The sequence below is a fragment of the Triticum aestivum genome, chromosome 2B, assembly GCF_018294505.1.
Source record: "Triticum aestivum cultivar Chinese Spring chromosome 2B, IWGSC CS RefSeq v2.1, whole genome shotgun sequence".
NCBI lineage: Eukaryota > Viridiplantae > Streptophyta > Magnoliopsida > Poales > Poaceae > Triticum > Triticum aestivum.
Window position 1 is genome coordinate 598,319,099 of NC_057798.1, and position 21,056 is coordinate 598,340,154.

The following is a 21,056-nucleotide window of genomic DNA, read 5'->3' on the forward strand; positions in this document are numbered from 1 at the left end:
TTGGAGTTGTGCAGAATAGGTCTCTAACATTTGCTCCTTTTCCAGCCCAGAATTCCAGCTGCCGACATTCTCCCTCTTCATGTAAACCTTATAAAATAAGAGAGAAAAGGCAGAAGTATTGTGACATAATGTGTAGTAACAGCCCATATTGCAATAAATATTGATATAAAAGCATGATGCAAAATGGACGTATCACCGACATCGTCCTCACCTCTCCCAAAGGCGACAAGCTGAAGTACACACTGCAGATCCAGTTCACCGCCTCCAACAATGTAGCCGAGTATGAAGCGCTCGTCTTCAGGCTTCGGCTGGCCAAGGAAATCAGCATCCGCCGCATCCTGTGCTACGGCGATTCGGACTTGGTGGTCCAGCACTCGTCTAGCGACTGTGACGCCAAGGACGCCAACATGGCGAGCTACCGCTTCCTCGTCCAGTAGATGAGCAGGCACTTCGACGCATGTGAGTTCATCCATGTGCCAAGAGTCAACAACGAAGCCGCCGATGCCCTAGCGCACATTGGTTCCACCCGGCAGGCCATTCCAGTCGACGTCTCCCTCGAGCGCTTGCGTAAATCGTCTATCTAGCCGTCACCGGAATTTGAGTCCATCTTCGGGCCGAGTGAGCCTCTAGCAGCCAGATCCGGCTCGAGGACTCTAGCAGCCGGCCCTAGGATCCCAACAGGTGGCCCGGGGGCTGCAGCACCAGCTAAAGGAAATATGACCTAGAGGCAATAATAAAGTTATTATTTATTTCCTTATTTCATGATAAATGTTTATTATTCATGCTAGAATTGTATTAACCGAAAACTTAGTACATGTGTGAATACATAGACAAACAAAGTGTCACTAGTATGCCTCTATTTGACTAGCTCGTTGAATCAAAGATGATTAAGTTTCCTAGCCATAGACATGAGTTGTCATTTGATTAACGGGATCACATCAATAGAGAATGATGTGATTGACTTGACTCGTTCCGTTATCTTAGCAATTGATCGTTTAGTATGTTGCTATTGCTTTCTTCATGACTTATACATGTTCCTATGACTATGAGATTTTGCAACTCCCGTTTACTGGAGGAACACTTTGTGTGCTACCAAACATCACAACGTAACTGGGTGATTATAAAGGTGCTCTACAGGTGTCTTTGAAGGTACTTGTTCGGTTGGCGTATTTCGAGATTAGGATTTGTCACTCCAATTGTCGGAGAGGTATCTCTGGGCCCTCTCGGTAATGCACATCACTATAAGCCTTGCAAGCATTGTGACTAATGAGTTAGTTGCAGGATGATGCATTACATAACGAGGAAGAGACTTGCCGGTAACGAGATTGAACTAGGTATTGAGATATCGACGATCGAATCTCGGGCAGGTAACATACCGATGACAAAGGGAACAACGTATGTTGTTATGCGGTTTGACCAATAAAGATCTTCATAGAATATGTAGGAGCCAATATGAGCATCCAGGTTCCTCTATTGGTTATTGACCGGAGACGTGTCTTAGTTATGTCTACATAGTTCTCGAACCCGTAGGGTCCGCACGCTTAATGTTCGGTGACGATCGGTATTATGAGTTTTTGTGTTTTGATGTACCAAAGATAGTTTGGAGTCCCAGATGTGATCGGGGACATGACGAGGAGTCTCGAAATGGTCGAGACGTAAAGATTGATATATTGGACGATTATATTCGGACATCGGAAAGGTTTCGAGTGATTCGGGTATTTTTCGGAGTACCGGAGAGTTACGGGAATTTGCCTGGGAGTAGATGGGCCTTATTAGGCTTTAGGGGAAAGAGAGAGGGGAGGCTGCGCCCCCCCAAGGCCTAGTCTGCATTGGACTAGGGGGAGGGGTTGCGCCCCCTCCTTCCTTCTCTTCTCTTTTCCCTTTCCTTCTCTCTTACTCCTACTACTTGGAAGGGCTCCTAGTTCTACTAGGAAAAGGGGAATCCTACTCCCGGTGGGAGTAGGACTCCCCTAGGGCATGCCATAGAGAGAGGACAGGCCCTCCTCCCTCCTCCACACCTTTATATACAGTGAGAGGGGAACCCCTTGGAGACACAACAATTGATCTCTTGATCTCTTAGCCGTGTGAGGTGCCCCCCCCTCCACCATATTCCACCTCGATCATATCGTAGCGGTGCTTAGGCGAAGCCCTGTGTCGGTAGCAACATCATCACCGTCACCACGCTGTCATGCTGACGAAACTCTCCCTCAAAGCTCTACTGGATCGGAGTTCGAGGGACGTCATTGAGCTGAACGTGTGCTGAACTCGGAGGTGTCGTACATTCGGTACTTGGATCGGTCGGATTGTGAAGACGTACGACTACATCAACCGTGTTGTGCTGACGCTTCCGCTTTCAGTCTAAGAGGGTACGTGGACAACACTCTCCCCTCTCGTTTCTATGCACCACCATGATCTTGCGTGTGCGTATGAAATTTTTGAAATTACTATGTTCCCCAATAGTGGCATCTGAGCCAGGTTTATGCATAGATGTTATATGCACGAGTAGAACACAAGTGAGTTGTGGGTGATACAAGTCATACTACTTACCAGCATGTCATACTTTGGTTCGATGGTTGAGGGAGTCCTGGAATAGGGGTTATCCGGACAGCCGGACTATATACTTTGGCCGGACTATTGGACTATGAAGATACAAGATTGAAGACTTTTCCCCGTGTCCGGATGGGACTCTCCTTTGCATGGAAGGCAAGCTTGGCGATTCGGATGTTAGATCTCCTTATCTGTAACCGACTCTGTGTAACCCTAGCTTCCTCCGGTGTATATATAAACCGGAGGGTTTAGTCCGTAGGACAACAACAATCATAATCATAGGCTAGCTTCTATGGTTTAGCCTCTACGATCTCGTGGTAGGTCAACTCTTGTAATACTCATATCATCAAGATCAATCAAGAAGGAAGTAGGGCATTACCTCCATCGAGAGGGCCCGAACTTGGGTAAACATCGTGTCCCCAGCCTCTTGTTACCATTAGCCTTAGACGCACAGTTCGGGACCCCCTACCCGAGATCCACCGGTTTTGACACCGACATTGGTGCTTTCATTGAGAGTTCCGCTGTGTCGTCGCGATAAGGCTTGATGGCTCATCTCGTTGTCAAGGACAACATCACCTCTGGGGGAGCCCTGGCTTTAGGCAAAACTCTCCGACTAGGCGGCTCTATCATGACCGCCCAATCGGCTGTCACGCCCACGATGACTTCTCAGGTCATCAAAAACAGCCTCCACATCGATTCGGAACTCACCGAACAGATGGATCCAATGGAGCTCTCCTCCCTTAATGATCTCTTGGATTGCATCGCCGCTCTGGCTATCGCTATGGACTATGATTGGATTGGGTTTAAACCCGACCAAAGGGAGATTAACTCTCCGCCGGTCACCCATGAGATAGCGGTAGTGGAAGACCAACGCATGGATTCTCCCTCTATCTTGAGGACGAACTATGTCCAGATTTCCGAGCTCTCCAAGCCGGATACCCGTTCGCGGGAGGACATGACCCAAACCCCAAACTTAGAATCGGGCGGCGGGCCAGAAAAACTAGGCAACATCCCGGAGCCCGAGCTGCCAAGCTCAGAAACTTCTCTGCCCTTGGGTCTCGTATCGGGTCAGGGTTCGGACTTAAATCTACCCACCCGCCCAGATTTAATCAATCTTTCCCATATCAGACAAGAGCCCCAAGAGACAGTACATCACTACTGGGCCAGATTCCTCCTTGTGATAAACAGGGTAAAGGACTGTCGCAAGGAAGACGCAATCTCATTCCTTTGCAAAAAATTGCACAGACAAGGGGATCCTCAATGCTATAAGTCTCCGTAGCATAGTACACTTCTCTGACTTAGCGGCCATAATACAGAAGTACTGCGCGATGGAAAGCGCCTGGAAAACCCAAACAAATTTCTAGGATAATTCGGCTCTCAATAAACCCTTCGTCCGAACTAAAAGGGTAAACTCTCGCAAGTCACCCGATTCAATTACCAAAAAACCAAGGCCCGGTGCAGGGCGTGGAACCATGTTGGAGGAATGGCTCAATGGGCATGCAAAATTCACAGCACACCGGATACCATACCAACACATAGCCTTAGAGCATGTTGGATACTCCCGCAGGTAGCGAAGAGCGGCGAGGATCTCCTTATCAACCATACTACACAACAACATCCCACTGAGAATAACAATGCAGTACTAATAGTCTTCGAGACTTTTGCCTCAAATAATAGGCGCAAGCGAGCTCTCCGTAGCCTCACCGAAGTTTGCCACGTGGCAACAATAAATCCATGGAACGACACGGCTATAACTTTCAATGCCAGTGACGAACCTCAATTTCGAACAGTCCGGGCACCGGCCGTTTTGGTCCTTAGTCCAATCATGGACGGCTTCCGGCTCACTAAAGTGCTGATGGACGGCGGAAGCGGATTAAACCTCATCTAAGAGGAAACCCTCAACAAGATGGAAATTGACAAGAGCCGCATTGAGCGAAGCAGCACGACCTTCAGGGGAATCATCCCTAGTCGGGAGGCATGATGTGCAGGAAAAATCACACTGGATGTGGTATTCAGCACGCCGGAGAATTACAAGTCCAAAGAAATCACATTCCAAGTGGCCATGTTCAGCAGCGGATACCACGCCCTCTTAGGGCGGGACACATTCACAAGCTTTCAAGCTATACCCCATTACGGGTACATGAAGCTCAAAATGCCCGGGCCCAATGGAATTATCACTCTATCTAGTGATTCGGACATCGCACTCCGCGCCAAAAATAATACCGTCACGCTGGCCCTCGAGGCATTATCCAAAGCCCTCACGGCCGACGAACTAACCTCGCTGTGCTCCACAGTGGACAGGGACGACATGATACTCGATAAACGACCCAAGTCCACCTCTTTCAAACCAGCGGACGAGATAGTCAAATTCCAGGTCCACCCAACGGACCCCACAAAAACAGCTTCCGTTGGGACACAGCTGAACCCCACAATAGATGTCGCACTACGAGATTTCTTGCATGAGAATTGGGACATTTTTTCTTGGCATCCTTCAAACATGCCAGGCATCCCACGTAGACTAGTCGAACATAGCTTAAATATACTAAAGGGATATAAGCCGGTCAAGCAGACTCTTAGGCGCTTCTCAGAGCCTAAACGGCAAGCCATGGGAGAAGAGCTAGCTAAGTTACTCGAGGTCGGATTCATCAGAGATATAAAACATCCGAATTGGCTAGCAAACCTGGTGATGGTACCAAAGAAGGACAAATCCTGGCACTTATGTGTCGATTTAAAAGCCTCAATAAGGCTTGCCCAAAGGATCCCTTCCCCCTCCCCCGCATTGATCAAATCATCGATGCTACCGCAGGACACGACTCATTGTGTTTCCTCGACGCATACTCCGGATACCGTCGAATCAAGATGGCGGAGTCTGACCAAGCCGCAATGGCCTTCATCACACCATACGGCCCCTTCTGTTTCAATACCATGCCTTTTGGGCTCAAAAATGCCGGCGCAACCTATCAATGCATGATTCAGACATGCCTGGAGAAACAAATCGGCAAAACAGTGGAGGCATACATGGACGACATGGTCATCAAAACAAGACACGTTGAAAGTTTAATAGATGACTTGAGGCTCACGTTCGACAACCTCCAAACATATGACATCAAGCTCAACCCGAAAAAATGTGTCTTCGGCGTACCTTTCGGGAAGTTGCTCGGCTTCATCGTCTCCAATAGAGGAATTGACGCAAATCCGGCAAAAATCTGAGCTCTGTCACAGTTGGCTACCCCAACAGGCCTCAAGAAGATCCAGAAATTAACTAGATGCATGGCTGCATTAAGCCGCTTTATCTCCCGATTAGGAGAAAAAGGCACTACCTCTTTATCGCCTTCTTCAATGCACCGAACACTTCAAGTGGACGGATGCGGCCACGACCAGACTGGAAGAAATAAAGGCCCTCTTGGCCAGTAATCCAATCCTGACCGCGCCAAATACTGGCGAACCTATGTTATTATACATAGCTGCAACATACCAGGTTGTAAGCGCAGTGCTCGTCGTCGAACGAGAAGCGGGCGGACACAAGTTCCCGCTCCAAAAGCCGGTATATTACATGTCCACTGTCCTCACATCATGCATATCCTGGTACCCACACTATCAAAAGATAGCATACGCGGTCTTCATGGCATCCCGGAAGCTACGACACTACTTTCAAGAGTGTTCGATTACGGTGGCCTCCGAAGTACCACTCAATGACATAATAAGTAACCGCGATGCCATGGGCGGATTGCCAAATGGGCTATCGAGCTCCTTCTATTCAACATAACATACAAACCACGGCAAGCTATCATCGCAAGTACTGGCTGACTTTGTCGCTGAATGGACAGAAGCTGAACTCCCTAAAGAGTATTGCGCATACTCCAATTGGATCATGCACTTCGACGGCTCTAAAATGCTGGCCGGATTGGGAGCGGGTGTTGTCCTGACGTCCCCCACCGGAGACACGGTCCAATAAGTACTCCAAATATTATACACAGACTCTAACAATGCAGCCGAATATGAGGCTCTATTGCATGGTCTTCGGATGGCAGTCTCCATGGGCATCCAACGCCTAGAAGTGCGCGGGACTCGAACCTTACAATATCACAAATAAATGGATACTTTGATGCCAAGGATCTGAAAATGGCGGCGTACTATAATATCGTCCTCAAAATGTCAGCTCGGTTCGAGGGGCTCGAATTCCACTATGTGGTCCGAGAAAACAATCAAGCGGCGGATATCCTCGTCCGCATCGGCGCTAAACGCGACCCCGTCCCACCTAATATCTTCTTGGAAAGGCTGTTCAAGCCATCCGTGGTATGCAAAGGGGAGACCGGAAATACCAGTGGGATCCGAATATAACCCTAGATTCTGAACCATCTGAGGTAATCGGAGGCTCTGCCATCGAAATAACAACTTCGACCCACGAAATCATAGTTGTCATCGCCCCGTGGACTGAGCCTTCTTAGCCTACCTAAATAGGCAAGAGCTCCCCGAGGACCAAAATGAGGCATGTTGTATCGTGCGGTGTCCCAAGGCCTACAAAGTCCACGAGGGAGAGCTTTATAAGAAAAGCGCCACCAGAGTGCTCCAAAGATGCATCTCCGAAGAGGAAGGGCAGCAGCACTTGGCTGAAATCCATGCCAGACTAGGAGGGCACCACGCCGCAACTCGGGAACTTGTAAGCAAGGCCTTCCGTACAGGTTTTTACTGGCCGACACCCCGGGCAGATGCACAAGACCTTGTCCAACATTGCGTCGGTTGCCAACTCTACGCTAATCAGAGCCATATGCCCCATACCGCTCTCCAAGCAATCCCCGTAACTTGGCCCTTCGCGGTCTAGGGGCTTGATATGGTCAGACCTCTTAAAGGGGGAAGCCATAAGAAAAAATACTTATTGGTCATGGTGGACAAGTTCACCAAATGGATCGAGGCCAAACCAGTTAAAACGGCAGAATCCGGACCAGTGATAGACTTCATATCTGGGGTTGTGCACCATTATGGTGTCCCCCACAGCATCATCACTTACAATGGCTCAAATTTCACAGTCAATGAGGTGAAAACCTGGTGCGGCAATATGGGCATTAAGCTCGATTACGCCTCTGTCTATCACCCCAAACAAATGGACAAGTCAAACATGCAAATGGTCTTATTATGAGTGGCATCAAACTCAGACTAGTGCGATCCTTGAAGGAATCAGATACGCACTAGGTCGAGGAGCTCGACTCCATACTCTGGGGGCTACGGACCACGCCAAATCGCACCACCAGATACACAAAATTTTTTATGGTGTAAGGTTCAGAGGCAGTACTATCATGCGATATAATTCATGATTCACCTCACGTGCGCATGTACGAAGAGAAAGAATGTGGCACCCTACCTCAGAGCAACCGGTTTACCTTGCATTGCCAACCTAGAGACCTTGTCTTCTGGCAACACACAACAACTTGGTACAGAAAAACAACCGTTTTATTCATCCTAGCGGATCATAGTTTATATTACAAGAGTTAGCGAGGCCAAGCGGCACACACGGTGCGACTGACAATATGTACATTATTTAGTGAACATAAAGGGGGCCTCAATCATGACAACTACGCGGCAGCGGAACAACGTCGTAGCGGAACTCCATAGCACAGGGACAGCGATGTGGACACGATCTAGACTCAGACAGCACTCCTTTCCAACGAGACTTTCCTGAAATCCGGCATGACATGCCAAGTCAGTACATTGAATGTACTTGCAATCTCACAACAAGTAAAAACATAATGACAAACAATATCATGATATTTAACCATTTAACATCAATGCAACAATATATCCAACATGCTGTGAATATGCTCAACTGATACTCGTCCCCTGGACTGGCTTACCGAACATGGTCATCCCTAGACCACCAACGTACAGATCTCAAAATCAAACACGTGATCCTTACGGCGATCACAACCCGACAACAAATCCGTGATCCCTACGGTGATCACAACCCGACCAACTCGTGGCCTGTGATCCTTACGGCGATCACAACCCGACCAACTCGTGGCCCGTGATCCTTACGGCGATCACAACCCGACCTCCTCATGGCCCAACTCAACACGATAGCCTTACTGCCATCCTCAGTACAAACTTAGTGTGAAAAGTTATTAAGTGTTGACCCATGGTGTGCCCTACTTTCGAGCGTGTCCGTAACCGTGGACTCGGCTATCGATAGATTTATACACTCTGCAGAGGTTAGTACACTGTCACCAAACTACACAACCCATGGCCTCGCACTCCCATTCGGGTGGACCAATGGCATTCCGACGAAACCATTTCATTGTCATGACACTCTCCCGGCCACTCCAACTCAGTCCCCATCGGGCTAGTCCTGGGTGGCCCCGTGTGTACCTCCAGACACCTCGACCACCGTCGTGGTTCGATCGACTCTGCGACCCGGTACCAAAATTTAACTTAACAATGGGCTCACAAGGTTATGCCTGCTTACCGGGCCAGGGTACAGCACGCCCATAACCTTCCCTAGATGGAGGCACTAACCAGAGGTACGACAATGAAATGCATTAAGGTCGTCCCATACCGCCAAATGTGGTTGCACTGGGAAAGACTCGTTTCAGCGGCACCATGACCCGGTCAACAACATATTCAAGTTGAGTTATTTACCAGATTCAACTTAAAGTGAAACAACCGGTGTCACAATGCCATGCTATGCACCACTAACACATGCATCACATAACCATGAAAATAACTAAATCAACCACGCTCCCACGGAGCCATCATCAACTCACGATACTTCTCTGGTTATGATCAAACCTTACTTAAACCAGAATTATTTCTAGCAAGATCATCCTTTTTCATCATGCAAAAATAATAATTAAACTAATTATTAAACTCCATGACCATATCATTTATTCTTTACTAACCACCAAGTTCTTCTTAGCTTATCAAAAAGATTTACTTCAAACTTTCTGTAAATCAAGCATTTTAACATGACAAGCATTTAACAAAATATAATTATCATATAAATAATTTAAATGCATGAATAATCATGAGTTCAAGTAGGAAAATCACAAATATTGAAGTGGCATTATGAAAATGTTGCTGTGGCTTGCCTTAGTGTTGATGAGGTTCACAAAGCTCCTGGTGATCCTCAAGACAAGCTTGCTCTTCTGAAAATAATTAATACCACAAAAAGAAAACATCAAGAAACCTTCTGAAAATTACTAGAAAATCTAGACAGCAAGTAAAAATCCCATCTTCTGGGTGCTGTTAGATTTTTGGTCAAAGAACATAATGCAATAAGAATCAATGCAATTGGACTTATAGATAAAAAGTTGTGGCTGTTTGAAGGTTCCTGGATTTGAAATGAATTTGAAATAAATATTAAACAGACAGGGGGTGATGTCAAAGGCATAAACACCCGGGACGCCACCACTCATACCGCTCCGCGCGCGCAATGAGTGGCTGACTGGCGGGCCCCGCTAGTCAGCCTAGAGGGAGGGGAGAGGGAAATAGAGGGAGGCGGCGCTTCGCTGGAGCACACACCGGCGATGAGGCTTCTTGGAGTCAAACGAGAGGGGGGAATCGATGGAGGAGAAGTTTGCACACCTGCCCGTACCCGTAGCGTAGCTAGAGGTGACCGGACGCGTCGGAATCGACCTCTCCAGCAGAGGCAGAGGGCGGAGGTTGCCGAAGACAAAGACGACGGTGGCTTGGGGCGGCTCCAGGGGATCCAGCGAGGTAGGTTGGCCTCACTGATGAGTGGCGGAGGCGCTAGCAGGGTCGCCTTGGCTTGGGAGGGGTCGGAGCTACGGGGACGATCCAGAGGGGATCACCGGCGAGCTCTGCTTCGGTATGGCAGCCCGCGGCCTGCCCGGCCGGGCTGCGGCTTCTACTAGCTCGTGGTGGATGTGGGAGTGGCTACGGGTGCTCCAACAGGCTCGGGGTGGTGGCTATATATAGACGGGCGGCAAGGAGGGCTCGGGCTCCGCCGGAGGACACCTGTCCACGGCGCCCGGTGACGAACAGCGCCAGAGAGAGAGGGAAGACGATGGAGGTCACGCAGGAACTGTGCGCGGGCGCGGACGAGCACAGGAGCGAGGGGGAACGCGACGAGCATAGTGCATCGCGCACTATGCCGTTGGCCAGACCGTGCCCGTGCACGCTGCGGCGAGCTCCGGCGTCGGCAAGCGCTAGGGGGAGTTAAGGGGGTGGAGACGAGGACAGTGGCGAGGCGTGGCATGCTTTGGCCAGCAGGGCAGTGAGCACGCGCTCAACAGAGCATCTGGCGGCACACAGAGCATGCGTATTGCATGCTAGCACGCTCGAACGAACGCGGTCACTACGTGAACCGTGACATTAGGCCACCCTAAGCACTAACCAAGATGTATGGCGTGTAGTCCTTAGTAGTTTGAAGTGTTACCACGGTTTGGCTTGGATCCAGGTGCAGTAGAAATGAATTTGTACTGCTGACAAGTTTCTGGACAGTAACTTTGGAGAGTTATTGTGGTCAAACCACTGAGAGTTAAGGGCTGAGCTTTGGGGTTTTACTTACACTTACTAAGGTAAATAGGCACAGGAAAAAACCAACAACAGTGGAGCTAGTAAAAAGGTAGTTGCTGAAGAAACTACCATTTCTACCCAGAAGTGAATTTATTTTCTGTAGCCAAAATATTCCAAAGAGTGGTGAAATATTTTTGTTCAGAAATGTGCCCTAGGGTCCAAAGAATAATTGGGATTTTTCTTAGGATTTTTGGGGCAAGGAAAATTAGGGTTGCTTTGGAGCACAAAGGGCCAACTAGGGTTTTGGATGGCAAAATGAATATTTTTCATTTAAGAAAAATATTCCAAGTCATATTTTGGGTTGAACCAGAGGTGAAATGATGGTTTTGAGGAGGACAGGGAGCACTTGGGTGAAAATCAAGCGGTACCCAACTGGTTAAGTCCAAATGAAATGATTCCTAAACTCCAAATTCAAAACCAACTCAACTGAAAACCATGCAAATAAAAGAGGGCAAAAATCAGGCTATTACAAACCTCCCCAACTTAGAATGAATCTCGTCCTTGAGATTCGGTTATTGGGAAAACCATTCTGGATAACATGCCCTTAGAAATTCTTCTGGTTCCCAGGTTGATTCTGACTTAGTATGATGCTTCCATTGGACTTTGTAAAATTTTCGTGCTTTACTGCGAGTGACTCTTTCCATTTGATCCAAAATTTTCACCGGGCTCTCTTCATATGTTAAGTCCTTTGCCATCTCTATCTCTGTCAAATCGGTCTTTTTCTCAGGCGGGGATATGCACCGTCGCAATTGTGAAATGTCGAACACGTTGTGCACGTCTGACAGTTCAGGGGGCAACTCCAACTGATATGCCACAGCACCTACTCATGTCATAACTGGAAATGGACCAATAAATCTGGGTGCCAACTTTCCATGGGTTTGAAACCTCTTGATACCTTTCATAGGGTGACTCGAAGATAGACATGTTCTCCGGGTTCAAAGCTGATCTGTCGGTGTTTTGCATCGTAATAACTTCTCTGGCGCGATTTGGCCAATTGCAATCTGTCTCGGATCTCCTTGACTTGTTTCTCGGCTTCCAGCATGAGATCCGTTCCGAAAATTCGGCTATCACCGGTTTGAGACCAATTTAATGGAGTGCGGCACTTACGACCATACATAGCTTCATATGGTGATATCTTTAAACTGGTCTGGAAGCTATTGTTATACGAGAACTCGGCGTACAACAAGCAATCTTCCCATTTTGGGCCTTGGGCCAAAACATAGGCTCGGAGCATATCTTCAAGTATTTGATTTACCCGTTCGGTCTGTCCATCCATCTGAGGATGATAAGCGGTACTAAATTTCAATTCCGTTCCGAGGGCTTGATGGAGACAGGACCAAAAAGCGGAGGTGAAAAGTGAACCTCGGTCGGAAGTGATGGTTCGGGGAACTCCATGAAGACTGACTATTCTGGATACGTACAGCGGTGCAAGCTCATCTGCTCGGTATGAGGTTCTGATTGGGAGGAAGTGGGCTACCTTGGTCAATGTATCCACTATAACGCAGATCGCATTATTGCCCCGTCGGGTCTTAGGTAGTCTCGTGATGAAGTCCATACAGACATCTTCCCATTTCCATTGTGACACGGGCAGCGGTTGGAGAAGTCCGACTGGCTTTTGATGTTCTGCCTTTACCTTGTTGCATATGTCACAACAGGCCACAAAATAAGCAATGTCTTTCTTCATTCCATCCCACCAGAATATTTGTCGAAGGTCTTCGTACATTTTTGTACCCCTAGGGTGAATAGATTACGTGGATTCGTGGGCTTCTGAAAGGACTTTCTACTTCAAAGCTGCTTGATTAGGCACACAAATCCTTCCCCTGAATCGGAGGGTACCGTACTAATCCTTTGAGAAATCGAAAAGCTTGACGCATTTCTACAGATCGGCATCGCCGTGCTGGGCTTTGCGGATCTCTTCCTCAAGAGTAGGGGTAATTTTTAGAATATTGGCGAGGCCAGCCTCAACTATGACCAAGTTGAGCTGAGCAATCTCTTCTTTAAGTTTGGGAGGCAAAGATTCCAGCATGACATTTAAACTGACAGGTTTTCGACTGAGTGCATCTGCAACCACGTTGGCCTTACCCGGATGGTAATTTATTCCAAGGTCATAATCCTTGACCAACTCAAGCCATCTTCATTGACGGAGATTTAAATCCGGCTGAGTAAATATATATTTGAGGCTATTATGATCGGTAAAAATTTGGCACCTTTTTTCGATGAGGTAGTGTCTGCAAATTTTTAAACCATGAACTACCGCGGCCATTTCCAAATCATGAGTGGGGTAATTCCCTTCGTGGGGTCGTAGCTGCCGTGAGGCATAGGATACTACCTTGCCATCTTGCATAATTACGCATCCTAGACCTTGTCTGGAAGCGTCGTAGTACACATCAAAGCTGTGGTAGATATCTAGAAATGTTAATATTGGTGCAGTTGTCAAGCGTTTCTTTAACTCAGTGAAACTTTTCTCACAGTACGTAGTCCATTCAAACTTCTTATCCTTTTTGAGCAGCTTTGTCATGGGTTTAGCAATTTTGGAGAACCCTTCAATGAAGCGACGGTAGTATCCGGCAAGTCCAAGAGAACTCCGGATCTGAGATATGGTGGCGGGTGGCAACCAGTCGAGCACGTCTTTTACCTTGCTGGGGTCCACGGCTATACCTTCAGCGGATAGCACATGCCCGAGGAATCCAACTTGCTTGAGCTAAAACTCACATTTACTGAATTTGGCGTATAACTGATGCTCACGGAGTCATTGTAACACTGCTCGGAGGTGTTCCTTATGCTCTTCTCCACTTCTCGAGTAAATGAATATGTCATCGATGAAGACGACCATGAACTTATCGAGGAAGTCCATGAATACTTTATTCATCATGTGCATGAAAAAGGCGGGGGCGTTGGTAAGGCCAAAAGACATGACTGTATATTCATAGAGACCGTAGCGAGTGGTGAACGCGATCTTGGGAATATCCTCCTTTTTAGTTTTGAACTGATAATATCCAGTCCGTAAATCGATCTTGGAGAAGACCTTGGCTCCACTGAGCTGATCAAACAAATCATCAATTCTTGGCAAAGGGTATTTGTTTTTGATTGTAACATCATTCAACTGATGGTAATCCACACACATGCGGAGGCTGGCATCTTTCTTGTCCACGAAAATAGAAGGTGATCCCCATGGTGAGGAACTGGGGCAGATATACCCTCTTTGGAGCATTTCATCAAGCTGTTTCTTTAGCTCCACTAATTCTAATGATGGCATTTGATAATATTTCTTGTGTATTGGTGTTGTTCCGGGCACAAGATCTATTGCAAACTCAAGCTCTTGATCAGGTGGCATGCCTGGCAGTTCTTCAGGGAATACATCAGGAAATTTGCTGACCACCAGAATTAATTCCATTTCAGTTATTGCTGTAAAGACCATCTCCTTGGAGGGTATGCTCCTACGAGCAATAAATTTTGTAGTTTGTCCCTCCTGGCTGGTCAAGTTAACTTCTTGGGTCGCACAATTTATGCACACTTGGTACTGAGTCAGCCAATTCATACCCAAGATAATGTCCAACTTATCAGACTCAATAAGTATCAAAGAGGTTGGAAAAGGGACTCTGTTGATACTGACTTCCAAATTGCGGCAGACTAGATTGCTTCTGATAAGAGATCCCGGGGTTTGTACCAGCATATTCTTGCCCAAAAGCAAACAGGGAAATTTGTTTTGGGCAACAAAACTCCGAGAGATAAAAGAGTGGGTAGCCCCAGAGTCAAATAAAATTACGGCAGGTATGCTATTAACAGGGAACATACTAATGAAGACCTCGGGATTCTCTTGGGCTTCATGGGCGGAAATGTGATGAATGTATCCCGTGATGTCGTGCTGATTTGGGCGTGCCTCCAGATAATGGACTTGAGGTTTGAATATTGCATCAGTACGGTTGTTCTTGGGACACTGTTTGGCATAATGTCCGGTTTGTCCACAACTGTAACAAGAATTATTGCGCAGGCAGTTCTCCAGAACTGGGTTGAGCACGTCATTCTTGACTTGGGTGGTGGTCTTGTTAACATTTTGTTGCCAATTGGGCTTGTATGCCACCTGAGTCGGTTGCCAAGTGCGAGCCTTCTGCACGGGCTGCATTTCCTTCCTTGGCTCAAATTTACGCATGTGATCATTATGGGCAGGCTTATTATCTGATACAAGCTTGTGTTCCCTTTCAGCAATGAAAGCCTTGTTTACCAGAGTCTGGAAGTCTGAAAAGTCGAGCATACTGAGAGCACAACGAAGTTGCGGGTTTAATCCACCAAGGAACATGTCCATCTTTCTTTCCTCAGTGGCCACATCATATTGAGAGTAACGTGACAGGTGATTGAATTTCTGCAAATATTCTCCCACAGACTGACTTCCTTGGAGGAGTGCGAGAAATTCATGCTGCTTATTCTTCATAATTCCCGTAGGGATATGATATTACTGGAATTCCTCCTTGAATCTTGACTAGGTAATTTCTTCCTCAGCAGTCCCCATGGCCTTTTCATTTTCCCACCATATAGCAGCAGCGCCTTCAAGATAATGTGTTACAAATGGAACCTTATCCTCTTCATTAGTTCGAGCAACCTCATGCTTCTTTTCCATAGTTCTCAGCCAATCATCTGCATCCAAGGGATCAATGGCCTGACTAAAACTGGGAGGCTTAGTCCTTTGAAAATCTGACAACTTGGAGTGGTGGCCAAGATGATTTCCATTCTGCCCAACCATAGCTTGAATACTTCTGAATATTTCCATCAGATCACTATTTTGTCTTTCCTCGAACATACGCATAATTTGCTCGGTGGAGGGCGGATTTGGTGGTGGAGGAGGTGGTGGAACGTACGGCTCGGGTGATTGTCCTGCCTGTCATGCGGAACGCCAAACAGGAGAAGCCTCGTGAACGTTGCTACTGCTGCCTCCCCGCATCATCCTAATATGATTTTTCCCAAGTCAACGCAAACAAGATGAGAAGCATTCAAGAAAAACTGGGGAGAAGCCACCAACAAAATCCGAATAAAACCGAAATGGCGAAGAAAATACAGCGAATAAAGTCCAACATAATTATACATAGACTCATACATGAATGATAACAACATGCCAGGTCCAACTACCCTCATACATGAAACGAAACATCATGACTCGTACGACTACATCCATACTTCATCCTGACGACTACAAATACTCGGAAGCTCTACTGCTCTGCTGGTGCTGCGGGGTCCTCTCCTGAAGCGGACTTGGATCCTGAACTGGTGCGGTTAACTGAGACCTCTGGATTAAACGTGACACGACGACGCTCCCTCGAGGGCTCTCCCTCTAGGGCAGGTGGAGGGTGAATCATCGGGGCTACAGAAGTGGTGAGGAGTGAAGCCCACTCCGCAGGAGCACTAAGTGGACTCACAGTCACGGTGCACTACTCGGAGGAGTAACCGGGGAAACATGGGATCTAGTACTCGCAGGAATATAGTGAATAAATCCTACAGATGGTGGAGTAGTGACTGAGCGAGCAGAGACTAAAGGAGAGGCTAAAGCAGTACGGCCCCAATTCAGCTCACGAGCCAGCTCGCAGATCAGAAGATAGCTAGCGGTGATATAGCGAGAAAGGTGGCTAGCTACACTATCAGACTCTGGATCAATGACAGGGAAACGGACATGACCATTATCGTGGAGAGAAGGATAGTAATGGAAACCTGGGTGGTTCTGCATCCGGACCTCGTTGTAGCCGAGCTCAACAAGTACCTCGAATGCAGCAAACTGAACAGCCTGAGAAGCGGTAGAAGTGTAGCCGCTTTGAGAGGTACGAGTGTAAGAGCTGGAGTCGGAACTGGTGCGCAGAGTAACCACGGCGTGATACTCGTACACCGAGTCAGCTAGGCGCTCCCGGTACACACGATAAACTGGATCATCACCGTGAGAGTACAACCGACGCCACACAATACGAAGGAGATGCGGCGACATCTACGGCATCAGCTGCAACTGGCACGGATACAGCATCGGAGCCATCTACACTCACAACCATTAGCAAGTTAGCATAAAAATAACATAAGTGCAGGCAATGCAACAACCACTACAAATGTTACCGGCACTCAGCTACAACTCGTATCTAACGTCTAGTTAACTCGGCTTAGTCTAGCGTGGCCTACAGTCAGCGCGGCTCTGACACCAAGCTTTGTGGCACCCCGGCTCAGAGCAACCGGTTTACCTTGCATTGCCAACCCAGAGACCTAGTCTTCTGGTAACACACAACAACTTGGTACAGAAAAACAACCGCTTTATTCATGCTAGCGGAGCATAGTTTATATTACAACAGTTAGCGAGGCCAAGCAGCACACACGGTGCGGCTAAACAATATGTACATTATTTAGTGAACATATAGGGGGCCTCGATCATGACAACTACGCGGCAGCGGAACAACATCGTAGCGTAACTCCATAGCATAGGGACACCGATGTGGACACGATCTAGACTCCGACAGCACTCCTTTCCAATGAGACTTTCCTGAAATCTGGCATGGCACGCCAGGTCAGTACATTGAATGTACTTGCAAGCTCACAACAAGCATAAACATAATGACAAACAATATCATGATATTTAACCATTTAACATCAATGCAACAATATATCCAACATGCTATGAATATGCTCAACTGATACTCGTCCCCTGGACTGGCTTACCGAACATGGTCATCCCCAGACCACCAACGTGCAGAACTCAAAAGCAAACACATGATCCTTACGGCGATCACAACCCGACAACAAACCCGTGATCCTTACGGCGATCACAACCCGAACAACTCGTGGCCCGTGATCCTTACGGCGATCACAACCCGACCAACTCGTGGCCCGTGATCCTTACGGCGATCACAATTTGACCACCTCGTGGCCCAACTCAACACGATAGCCTTACTGCCATCCTCAGTACAAACTTAGTGTGCAAATTTATTAAGTGTTGACCCATGGTGTGCCCTACTTTCAAGCGTGTCCGTAACCGTGGACTCGGCTATCGATAGATTTATACACTCTGCATAGGTTAGTACACTGTACCCACACTACAGAACCCATGGCCTCACACTCCCATTCGGGTGGACCAATGGCATTCCGACGAAACCATTTCATTGTCATGACACTCTCCCGGCCACTCCAACTCAGTCCCCATCGGGCTAGTCCTGGGTGGCCCCGTGTGTACCTCCAGACACCTCGACCACCGTCGTGGTTCGATCGACTCTGCGACCCGGTACCAAAATTTAACTTAACAACGGGCTCACAAGGTTATGCCTGCTTACCGGGCCAGGGTACAGCATGCCCATAACCTTCCCTAGATGGAGGCACCGACCAGAGGTACGACAATGAAACGCATTAAGGCCGTCCCATACCGGCAAATGTAGTTGCACTTGGAAAGACACGTTTCAGCGGCACCATGACCCGGTCAACAACATATTCAAGTTGAGTTATTTACCAGATTCAACTTAAAGTGAAACAACCAGTGCCACAATGCCATGCTATGCACCACTAACACATGCATCACATAACCATGAAAATAACTAAATCAACCACGCTCCCACGGAGCCATCATCAACTCGCGATACTTCTCTGGTTAAGATAAAACCTTACTTAAACCAGAATTATTTCTAGCAAAATCATCCTTTTTCATCATGCAAAAATAATAATTAAACTAATTATTAAACTCCATGACCATATCATTTATTCTTTACTCATCACTAAGTTCTTCTTAGCTTATCAACAAGATTTACTTCAAACTTTCTGTAAATCAAGCATTTTAACATGACAAGCATTTAACAGAATATAATTATCATATAAATATATTAATTGCATGAATAATCATGAGTTCAAGTAGGAAAATCACAAATATTGAAGTGGCACTATGAAAATGTTTTTGTGGCTTGCCTTAGTGTTGATGAGGTTCACAAAGCTCCTGGTGATACTCAAGACAAGCTTGCTCTTCTGAAAATAATTAATACCACAAAAAGAAAACATCAAGAAACCTTCTGAAAATTACCAAAAAATCTAGACAACAAGGAAAAATCCCATCTTTTGGGTGCTATTATATTTTTGGTCAAAGAACACAATGCAAAAAGAATCAATGCAATTGGAATTACAGATAAAAAGTTGTGGCTGTTTGAAGGTTCTTGGATTTTAAATGTATTTGAAATAAATATTAAACAGACAGGGGGGTGACGTCGAAGGCGTAAACACCCGGGGCGCCACCACTCATACCGCTTCACGCGTGTAATGAGTGGCTGACTAGCGGGCCCTGCTAGTCAGGCTAGAGGGAGGAGAGAGGGAAACAGAGGGAGGCGGCGCTTCACCGGAGCACACGCCAGCGATGAGGCTTCTTGGAGTCAAACGAGAGGGGGGAATCGATGGAGGAGAAGTTTGCGCACCTGCCCGTACCCGTAGCGTAGCTAGAGGTGACCAGACAACATCTGAATCGTCCTCTCCAGTGGAGGCAGAGGGCGGAGGTTGCTGGAGACGAAGACGACTGCGGCTTGGGGCGGCTCCAGGGGCTCCAGCGAGGTGGGTTGGCCTCACCGATGAGTGGCGGAGACCCTGGGAGGGTCGCCTTGGCTTGGGAGGGGTCGGAGCTGCGGGGACAATCCGGAGGGGATCGCCGGTGAGCTCGGCTTCAGGACGGCAGCCCGCGGCCTGCCCGGCTGGGCTGCGGCTTCTACTGGCTCATGGTGGATGTGGGAGTGGCTACATGTGCTCCAAGAGGCTCGGGGTGGCGGCTTTATATAAACGGGCGGTGAGGAGAGCTCGGGCTCCGTCGGAGGACACCTGTCCATGGCGCCTGGCGATGAACGGCACCAGAGAGAGAGAGGGAAGACGAAGGAGGTCATGCAGGAACTGTGCGTGGGCGCGAACGAGCACATGAGCGAGGGGGGACGCGACGAGCACAGTACGCCATGCACTGTGCCATTGGCCTGATCGTGGTCGTGCTCACGGTGGCGAGCTCCGGCGTCGGTGAGCGCCAGGGGGAGTTAAGGGGGTGGAGACGAGGTGGTGGCGAGGCGTGGCATGCTTTGGCCGGCAGGGCAGCGAGCACGCGCTCAACAGAGCGTCTTGCAGCACACAGAGCATGCGTATTGCATGCCAGCATGCTCAGACGAACGCGGTCACCGTGTGAACCGTGACATCAGGCCATCCTAAGCACTAACCAAGATGTCTGGCGTGTAGTCCTTAGTAGATTGAAGTGTTACCATGGTTTGGTTTGGATCCAGGTGCAGTAGAAATGAATTTGTACTGCTGACAAGTTTCTGGACAGTAACTTTGGAGAGTTACTATGGTCAAACCACTAGGAGTTAAGGGCTGAGCTTTGGGATTTTACTTACACTTACTAAGGTAAATAGGCACAGGAAAAACCAGCTACAATGGAGCTAGTAAAAAGGTAGTTGCTGAAGAAACTACCATTTCAGCCCAGAAGTGAATTTATTTCCTATAGCCAAAATATTCCAAAGAGTGGTGAAATATTTTTGCTCAGAAAGGTGCCCTAGGGTCCAATGAATAATTGGGATTTTTCTCAGGATTTTTGGGGCAAAGAATATTAGGGTTGCTTTGGAGCACAAAGGGCCAACTAGGGTTTTGGAGGGAAAATGAATATTTTTCATTTAAGAAAAATATTCCAAGTCATATTTTGGGTTGAACCAGAGGTGAAATGATGGTTTTGAGGAGGAGAGGGAGCACTTGGGTGAAAATCAAGGGGTACCCAAGTGGTTAAGTCCAAATGAAATGATTCCTAAACTCCAAATTCAAAACCAACTCAACTGAAAACCACGCAAATAAAAGAGGGCAAAAACCAGGCTGTTACAAACCTCCCCCACTTAGAATGAATCTCGTCCTCGAGATTCGGTTGCTTGGGAAAACCATTCTGGATAACATGCCCTTAGAAATTCTTCTAGTTCCCAGGTTGATTCTGACTCAGTATGATGCTTTCATTGGACTTTGTAAAATTTTCG